Genomic DNA, 9,923 nt, shown 5'->3' with positions numbered 1-9,923 from the left:
GACACACTGATCAGATGGACTCAGCATTCAAATCATGAGTTGTGTGTGTGTGTGTGTGTGTGTGTGTGTGTGTGTGTGTGTGTGTCCACACACAAAGCTCTATTCATGGCTTGAGCACGCACATCAGAGGGCAGGAAAGGCCTGGCTCCACAAACAAAGAGGCCAAACAGATCACACTGGCATCTTCTCGGTGCATGTGCACAAGCGTGCACTCAAACACACACACACACATATATACACAAGCGTGGGGGTCATCATATCAGCAGCAGCTGCACATTTAGTTTGCCTCTTTTGACCAAAACACGCACACACAAAGGTCAAAGCAGAAGTAGTTCATACCTCATGTCTCTCCCAGTAAAATTACACGAGAGTTGTATCTCTTTCCAACACGGATGCTGTTCCGCTGTCAGTGTGTCTGTAGGCAAAGTGAGCGATGAGAGCGAGAGTAGCGGTTTAGTCCTCCACCTCGAGAACCCACACATTATTCATGCCTGCGTCACTATGCGAAGGTAGTCTCTAAGATCTAGCATCAGAGTTGAGTTACAGACGGTTCAGCAGACGTCCAACCTGCTGAAGTGTCCTTGAGCCAAGCATTGAATCTGTAGCAGCTCTCTGGATTACTCTGACCTTTGACCTTAGCATCGTTGTATTATTATTTGACATTTGAATGGCATTTTCCATCTTTATCAGCAAATAAAAACATATTACCATATTATTGCTTCTCTGCTCTATCTGGATAGACTGGGAAATAAAGCAGAAGTAATTTAAAAACTAGTTTCATAAATAAATAATATTCATAAATTATGACTGTCCCAACCAATGTGCATCAGTGTACCTCAGTGTGTCTCCCTGCATGCTGGTGGGTTTGCAAACGGAAAGTAATCTGACCCTAAAATGTAATCTAATCAGTGTTAATCCCTCTCTCTCTCTCTCTCTCTCCTGCAGTCTGGATAAATCCAATCTCCAGACAGAACATCTTCAAACAAATCCAATGTCAATGTAATTTCCGCACCAGGATCACGCAGTAATAAAATCACCAGACCTGCCCTGATACATTTTTGTCTGCTCGTGTTGTGCAATACTTATTTCTAACAGCCAGAGTTGCAAAGCTGAATTGAACCCTTTCAGCCCACACAAACAGCATATTGCATCTGTGATTTTGCTTCAATGCAGATGGATTTTTTTTGCACTGCTGGCAGAGCTAGTGTAACGCTGCCTTCATGGCCTGTCAGAAATATCCAAATTCATGGCATCTAAAGGATAAAGTCTTGGCTGGGAGTTGTGTTAACAGACGCTGATATCAGACACACATATGCCTGCTGTACATTTCTTCCTGATTTTAACTTTAAATACAACAAAATAAAACACTCAAGTACGTTTGTTATTATTAAGATGAATTTTTTAAAGCTGCACATGGAAGAAGACATTTATGAGGAACACTTGCATGAATAAAGATTAACCAGAAACGTTTTATATTTATTTATGTGGCTTATTTTTAGAAATGTACTGTTGTTGTGAAATTTGACTGTTCCTGTTTGGGAAATGGCTGCAGTGATTTCAATGGCTTATCAAAAGGAGAACAGAGCAGACTAATGAGGACATTTAAAGAAATTGTTGTTTTTACACAGTGGCAAAAAAGCTAATAGGCGTATTTCCCTAAATGTCAAACTATTCCTCTAAAGATAAGGTCTTAGGCCTCCATAAAAACAGTGATGAGGCCTCTGCAGCAGAACTCTATAGGAGGACTGCACACGGGTCCTAAAATGGAAGGAGTCAACTATTTGGGATTGATTGACAGCGTCTGGCTCAGCAGCATCAGTAAGCTTTCTCTGCAAAGTGCATCATCATCCGGCGCCAACTGCAGCACAAATTAACTGAGAGGATTCAGATGAATAAGTGATTCAGGTTTGTTGTGGGATTAACAGACAGTCAACACTCACAGACGCCACCCTCGTTACCAAAATCCACACACAACGAACTGGGAGAGTTTGTTCCCAACTTGGTCATCACCATTTTGGAAAATATCTTCCCATATCTCTAAACTACCTGGTGTTCAATCAAACAGGAGAGGAGCTGATGTCTTCATGTGGAAAACACATAGCAGCTGGATGCTTTATATGATTAACTGTGCTTGCAGTTATCTAAGATTCCTGATGTGTGTCAGCTCAGCCATGACACACAGTGGAGGTGGAAATTATGAATCAATTTAATGATTTCAGTTCCGTTCAAAGATTCATAGTCTGTTCACTTTTTTTCAAGTGTGTGTGTGTGTGTGTGTGTGTGTGTGTGTATAGGTGCATATCTTTGCCCATCTTTCCCTCCAGATGCCTCCATTGTTGCAAATTGAAATTCCTTTGTGTTTTGAGAGAGACAGTCTTGTTCTCTTTATGCATCTCTTTGACCCTGATATGAGATGAGATTAGCAATGATTGGTCAATACGCCACACCACCTCCACACACACACACACACACACACACACACACACACACACACAAGCCTCTGGAGGGAACTCGCCACAGGAGTCGCACACTGCTGGTCAAAAGGAAGAGGGGAGGGAGGAGAGAGGGAAGCTATCTTTGTTCCCAAGCCGAGCTTTGAGGATGGTTGCTATGGAGACCAGCCTCAAATCTGTTGGTTGATGAAGGCCAGGCAGTCTGCTGCAGCGAGCACACACACACACACACACACACACACACACACTGACACACTGACATACTTGCTGCACTCACAACACCTGCAGACGCTGCAGCACTGCAGCACTGCGTCAGAAGACTCAAAGCTGACCAATCAGTATCCCTGTTAGACACACACCTCTGAGCAGGAGCCAATCAGAGCGGCTTTTCCACCGCTGCATTACAATGTCCACCAATCAGGAAACATCATTCCAGATGCGTCTGGAAAATGTGGACCAACCAACAGCCAGATTGTGAGAAGTTTTTAATGAAATGAAAAGTTCTTTAGAAGAAGTCTGAGTCGGATTAGTTTAATGGCCAAAATGTCCTCGTTCTTTGTGTTTGGCTGCAGCTGTGGAGATATTGTTGCAGCTTTCAGTCATGACTCACAAACTTAAATGAAATATAACAAAGATGCATTTCAAAAAGAGGAAGACAATGAAATGGAAATATCAGCTAAGGAGGGAAGGATATGAACAGAACAAGAGAAGAAGAGGAAGCGTGAATGATGAGAATATGAGGCGGAGAGAGACGAGGAGTGCTGAAGGGATCTGAGTCTCTCCTCTGACCTGCATTCACGCTGTCAATCACAAGCTAAACCTGTAGGGAGTATTGTATATGTATGCACATGAATGTGTCCGCAGTGTCCTTGGTCAACATGTCTCATATTGGGTCGACTTCAATCAGATTTTAGCTGACATGTTCAAGTGAGCCCACAGGAGCTTTGGCTGGTTCAGGATGATCATGAAAAACATGTGGGATGATGTGTGTCACCTCTCCTGCATTAACCTACATTTCACTGAGGCCATTGAGCAGCTAAATGGATGCAAGAGTTGGCATCCACTGGCTGAGAGAGTTGGGGTCAGTGCGTTCTTCAGTTGGAGTGGTTCAGTATGTGAGTGAAGACATCATGTCACACTCTGTCCCACATTATTGCTGCAGTAAATCACGTGATGCTGTTTCTATAGGTGACACCAATCTCTCATTGTTTCCTCAAAAGCATGAAATTCAAATGATTTCTTCCCGTCACTTCACCACTCAGTCCCTAATGTGATGTGTTCTGGTGAGCAGATGAGCTGACACATTTAGCACTCATGCCTGATTACAGCTGGTCTTTCTATTGATTGTATTGATCATTTTCATGATGGCACATGTCCTGAGACACACAACTCTTTTTCCCTCTCCTCTTTGTCTTGTTGTCAGGATCACGTTTCCTCAGAAACAAGAAGAAAAAGAACAAAAGCAGGAGTTCGGCAGCGAATCTGCAGGGTTATTTAAAGTTGACCACTTACTGTAAGACAATTTCTTATCTGGTTTAAGATGTGTAAACATTCCATCGCTGACAGCCCTTCATCTGGACTTCACAATATCAGCTGTAGCAGGTGAGAGTCAGCGGGTAAATCTCAAAAATGTCTATGAGAGTTGAGCCCTACTAGCAGTCAATACATGAATAAGTAATAACCTCCTAAAGCTTGAAGAAGGCTTTGTCACTCTGATACTTTCATTCTTTCATCTCAGAAATATTTCCAAGCTTCAGGCGCTGCTCTCAAGTACAGCCTCACAGAGCTGCTAGCGCGGCTGTAGACTCTGGTTAAACAGAACGTATCAGTTAGCTTTTAGCTTAGTCTTTTAATTTGTGAAGCTGTTTGAGTTACATTCACCATTCACGTATATGAACAGTGCTATATTTAATTTTGACGTGATTATTATTATTTCAAATGTATTTTTAGAAAAATGGTCTTTTTCAAATGTGCAGTGAAACAATGCTGAACGTGTAAAAGGTTGTGTGAGTCACTGAGTGAGCTGTGTGTGCTGCTGTCTTTTGCAATCACTAAGGAATGTGTGTGTTTGCTTGTGTGTGTGTGTGTGTGTGCGCACAGCACAGCACAGCTGCAGCCCTACCAAGGGCCTCCTCTCCACCAACAAAGAGCTGGAAGCTGGAGCCACTGGGGAACACCACACACTCCCCTCCTCGCCTTCGCCTCCATTCTCCACCCAGCGGTCAGGTTAAAGGTCAGCATGTGTGTGTGTGTGTGTGTGTGTGTGCCCATGTGTATGTGTGCTTTGGGGGTGCCTCCAGCTCCCCCACCCTCTTATTGTCATGGCGACAGCAAAGCAGTCGAGCCAAGATCAGCAGAGCAACTTCATAGCTTCTCCCTCTGTTTAACACATTATGAAGTGTGTGTGGTTCTGAGTGTGTAGCTCTGTGTGTGTGTGTGGCCATGATGCCTGTAGCCAACAGAAAGATATAGGTCAGTCAAGAGAAACAGAGCATGAGCGGGACACTGCAGGGTGTGTGTTTGTGTGCCAGCGTGGTGTGTCTGTATGTTAGTGTCATGTATGTCTTTATGTGTGTGTGTGTGTGTGTGTGTGTGTGTGCATACATGTCTGTGTGTGTGATAGCATGACGGTCAACTATGTGTGCAACTGTCACATCATCTCATTTCCAACCCCCCTCCCCCTACAGCAGACACACTGGGCTTTGTAGGAGATGAAACGCGACGCTGATTTTCCTCTCAAGGTCATGAGACTGCATCACACTGCATCACACTGCCTCGTGTGTGTGTGTGTGTGTGTGTGTGTGTGTGTGCTTGAATTGATTGTGGGGGCTGATTGGCGCCTCCAGTACTGAGTACAGGGAAACTTGATCAGGATGCCACTAAAAATACCTCTTCCTGCCTCTCAGCGAGGGCCCGTGACATCACATCCTGTCCTCATGAATGGACACTGTGGCTGTGGTCAGCAGTCTCAATCCCTCTTTCCTTTTTATTCTGAACACCTTGTGCAGCTTCTTTGATCCCTGAGGCAGTGAACAGCTGCAGAGTATTACTTCAACTCCACTCAAACTTAGCATTCATTTAGGGTCATGTCTCTGGCCACTTGATGAATATAAGTCCAATATTAACTCTCCTTTTAGCTCGGTTTTTGGTCTCCACCAATTCCTGAGGGAAACATCTGGCTGTCTAGTTGCTAAATGCTCCACTATGTTCTCCAGCTAGTCACTAACTTTGCTGGAAAACCAAAACAAATGAGCTGAAAGATGCTAAAACACTTTCACATACATGTAGTCATCTGATCCATTGCCATATGAAAACATGAATTAGAGCAGCTTTAAACGTGATCATGTTTAAAGCTGCTTGCTGCTGTCACCAATTTCTTGCTCATGGTGGGAACTGTTTCTGTAAATAATAAAGAGTACAGTCTAGACTTGCCCTGTGTGTAGAGTGTCATGAGAATACGTTTGTTGTAATATTGCACTATATAAATAAAGTTGAATTGAACTGAATTGAAACTGCACAGTCACGTGTACTAGACTGTTAATCATAACATCAATGTTTTGATATGTTGTTGGTCTTTGAAAGCCCCTGGAACAACGTATAAAACCTGTTCATCGTCTTAATAATCTCTGTACATTCAGTTATAACAGATATATGAATACTATGGACAACAATACCTGTAGACCGCCCAGTATTTGGCTTTAATGTTGCACACTGTAACAAGCACTTCACAACAATACTCCTGCACCTTGTTATATTACTAGTATAATTATTACTATGGGGGTAGTAGTGTAAGTACTAGTAACATACATAACACTATTTTTTTTTACATTGAAATATATTGTTTATTTCCATATTGTTATTATTGTATGTTTTACATTATATATGCTACATCATGGGATTCTCTTCCATTTCTATTGTATATATTTCATAGTATTGTATTGTAACTGTATCGTATATATATCTCATATATACTGAACATATATATAACACAAAGTATATTGTATTTATTACTCATTATTATTAGTACTTACACCTACAATTATATATAGTATTACATATAGTGTGTAGTATATGCCCAGGATTTGCACTTCTGGATTTCTTTCACACAAATGTTTTCACATTTCACTCATACTGTCTGAGGCATCTTACGTCAGTATGTATATACTATATACAGCTTTTTTTTAAATCTGTCTAATCTTAATTTAGTTGTTTCAATAGTTCTTGATCTGTTTTCTATCTCTGTGTCTATCTCCCCCTGGGGATCAGTAAAGTCTAATCTTATGTAACACAGTGTGTTGAATTACTTACAGGTCTGTTGCCTGGATGAACAGTCCTGCTCCGTCTCCTCACTCATGGACTCTAAAGGAGCTCTGTTGCTCCACCAACTGGTGGCAGCAGCAAACTACACCGCTCAGATCATCCACGTACTTCTGAGTCGGTTTCACTGTGTGTCACACACCTACACAGCTACACTGGCAGCAACGGATGGACACACACACACACACACACACATAGTGGGCACATTTAGCTGAACTGGCAGGTGTTGCTGGTCATTGCCACCACTTTCCTGTTGTATCCCCCGGGTCCCCTTCTTCCTCTCTCTCTCTCTCTCTCTCTCTCTCTCTCTCTCTCTCTCTCTCTCTCTCTCTCCCTTTTCTTCTTCTCTGTCACTCGCTTGCTCCATTCCTCTCTCCTCAGCTTTTCTCTTTTTCTTTCTCTTCATGGGCAGTAAGGAGTTTTAGATGCTAATGATATGCCCCCTTGCAACAAAGGGTTGGAGGCCCCCTTACAGAGCCTCTTTGGACACACACACACACACACACACACACACACACACACACACACACACACATCCTCAAGCACAAACACCAGCTGTTCTCTGCTGGCCTCTTATTACACAGACCCCCTGAAAGATTTAGCTGTTCTGCTTCTTTTTCATTTTACACACATGCGTAAAGTACACACACACACACACACACACACATATAAAAACACACACTTTTTGTTTAACAAGTATAAACAGACATGAACTCAGAGTGCCCAAGTTTGACCAGTTCAAAATATGTTGTAGACTTTAGTGTGACATGTTTAACCGATTTGACAGATTTTACAGTAAATTAGTTTTTTTTCCTTCATTGGTTTCAATCTCCTGGTGTGAATAATTGATGATTGAGAACTGATAATGGAAGACAGCATGTGTGTGACAGACACACACCATCTGCTGACACACACACACACACACACACACACACACACAGGCACACACCATGTTATCATCCAGTCACTACACACACACACACACACACACACACACACACACACACACACATACACACAGGGGGATCATTAACATCTGGCACAGATGGCCATCTTAAACTCACTGGCCAGCCGCTCTTGTGGGCCAAACCAGAGGGTACACTGGTCTGAGGCCAGTATGCAGATAGATACAGTAGATCTAACTCACAATAGAGTGTAATGCAACTTTATTTTTTGCTATGAGTTTGGCTACAGAGTGTTGACCACCGCCTATATATATGATGCAACAAATGACTGATTCTCTGTTTACTGGTTGGCCATTTTTAGCAAAGCTGAAATATGTTGTTTATATGACATCATAGCAGCTTTCATTTCCTGCTGCAGCTCAAACTGAGCCGAGCTGATGAAACCTGATACAAAAGTTAATTAAAGTTTTCCACATTTGAAGGCAGACTGCTCTCAGCTCTGCCCCTTCCTGCTGACTGACAGAACTGCATGTGTTGGAGAGGACTGAGAGGGAATTAACCTCAACTGTTCTGATCCAGAGCCCAGAGATCTGATATTTACAGAAGTGCACACCTGGAGTAAAACTAGAGTATTATACAACTCATATGGGTGCCAACTTTGTAAGAAAATGCAGCAACAGTTGCAGCTTACCCAACATGTTAGTAATCCATTTCCAACCAACACACAATATGTGTTTAAACTGTTTGTTTCATAACTTCCCTGTAGGGATCAATCATGTCTCATCGTGAAAAAAAAATGTCATGTCTGGTAACCAAGAAATAAAACATGTCTACTATATGAAAAGCACTATGATCTGTGATAACTTCCGCATAGGTTATGTTTTCAGTCCTGTATATTTGCCTGTGTTTTGTTGTCATACATTCATCATCCAGGGATATTATAAAGATTTCTGCACATTGAAATTTTCCCCTATTTCCTCATGAACTATTGTGCTCGCTCGACTGAAGACAAACATGCGTGTGCAGACCTGGACGGACTGGATGAGTGTTGTGCGGCACTTGGTGGACGCATGCGCACACTTTCTTTGTTGTGTGAGACTGAAAGAGGACTCATCAGGTTTCCCCATCAGCTCGCTAAAGAAATAGAAACTTTCCTCTGTTTTATGAGTCATCAGACTAAGTGCAGTGCGGGCTGACATATCTGAATGTTTAATGCATGGTCTGTATATTGAGCTCGACGACACGCCCTACAGTATATTGTAATGTTTCACTGTGGATAACCTTCACAGTAAATGTTGTTGCTTACAGTCAAAATGAAAACATAGGGGGCTGTTTAGAGGGTATTTCCCTGGGAAAGGTTTTACTTTTAATAATTAATGCAAATGGCAACATCATTCCCCACTAAACTCCTCCCTGTTTCACTTCTAAAAGGATACACATGAGTTTTACAGGATTTCTCACTGCATGACTGAGCGGGACATTTACTGGTCTATAATATATGTCAGTGAGAGCAAACAATTCACTTGGTTATATATGGTGATGTGTAGTGAAATGAGGTCAGTCCAATGAAAATAAAAAATAAAAAAATTAAAGCCAGGACCCACACACACACTCAGCATGTGCCATTTCTTCTCAACAACAATGTGGTTTCTTCACACACACACAAACGAACCACAGACACAAGCAAATTCCTTTTACAGAAAAAAAGAATGTGACTAACCCAGTCGTCCGTGCGTTACCAAAGAAACGGGGAAAACAGGACAGAAATGGGAGTGCTGCACACTGTCACACACTTTCTGCACACACACACACACACACACACACCTATCTTTCATGTAACAGCTTGCTAGTACATTCCAGGTTATCAGCTTACAATCACACGAGCCAAGAAAGGTGCAACTCCCCCTCTCTCAATCTCCCCATTTCTCTTCTTCCTCCTTCGTATTCCTCCTCCACTTCTTCCTTTTTTCTTTGTCCTATAAGCTTTCTGCAACAAAGAGGAGGGTGTAAAACAGCAGGATTGGATAGAGAGGGCGGCAATTGAATGCAAGAGAGAAAACTAGACATGGGAAAGGTAGAATGAGAAGAAAGAGAGGGAGAGAGCAGCAGGTCTGTGACCGTGAGTCTCCTTAAAAGGCAATGCTGTCCAGGTGATTACCTGCAGCCCTCAGCCAATGACTGTGCAGCAAGTGATCTACCTGCAAAAGCCTAATCTCTCTGTTCTATTACACACACAAACACACACTGA

This window comes from Enoplosus armatus, chromosome 17 (genome assembly GCF_043641665.1).
Source record: "Enoplosus armatus isolate fEnoArm2 chromosome 17, fEnoArm2.hap1, whole genome shotgun sequence".
In the NCBI taxonomy this organism is placed as follows: domain Eukaryota; kingdom Metazoa; phylum Chordata; class Actinopteri; order Centrarchiformes; family Enoplosidae; genus Enoplosus; species Enoplosus armatus.
This window is presented reverse-complemented; position numbering follows the sequence as displayed.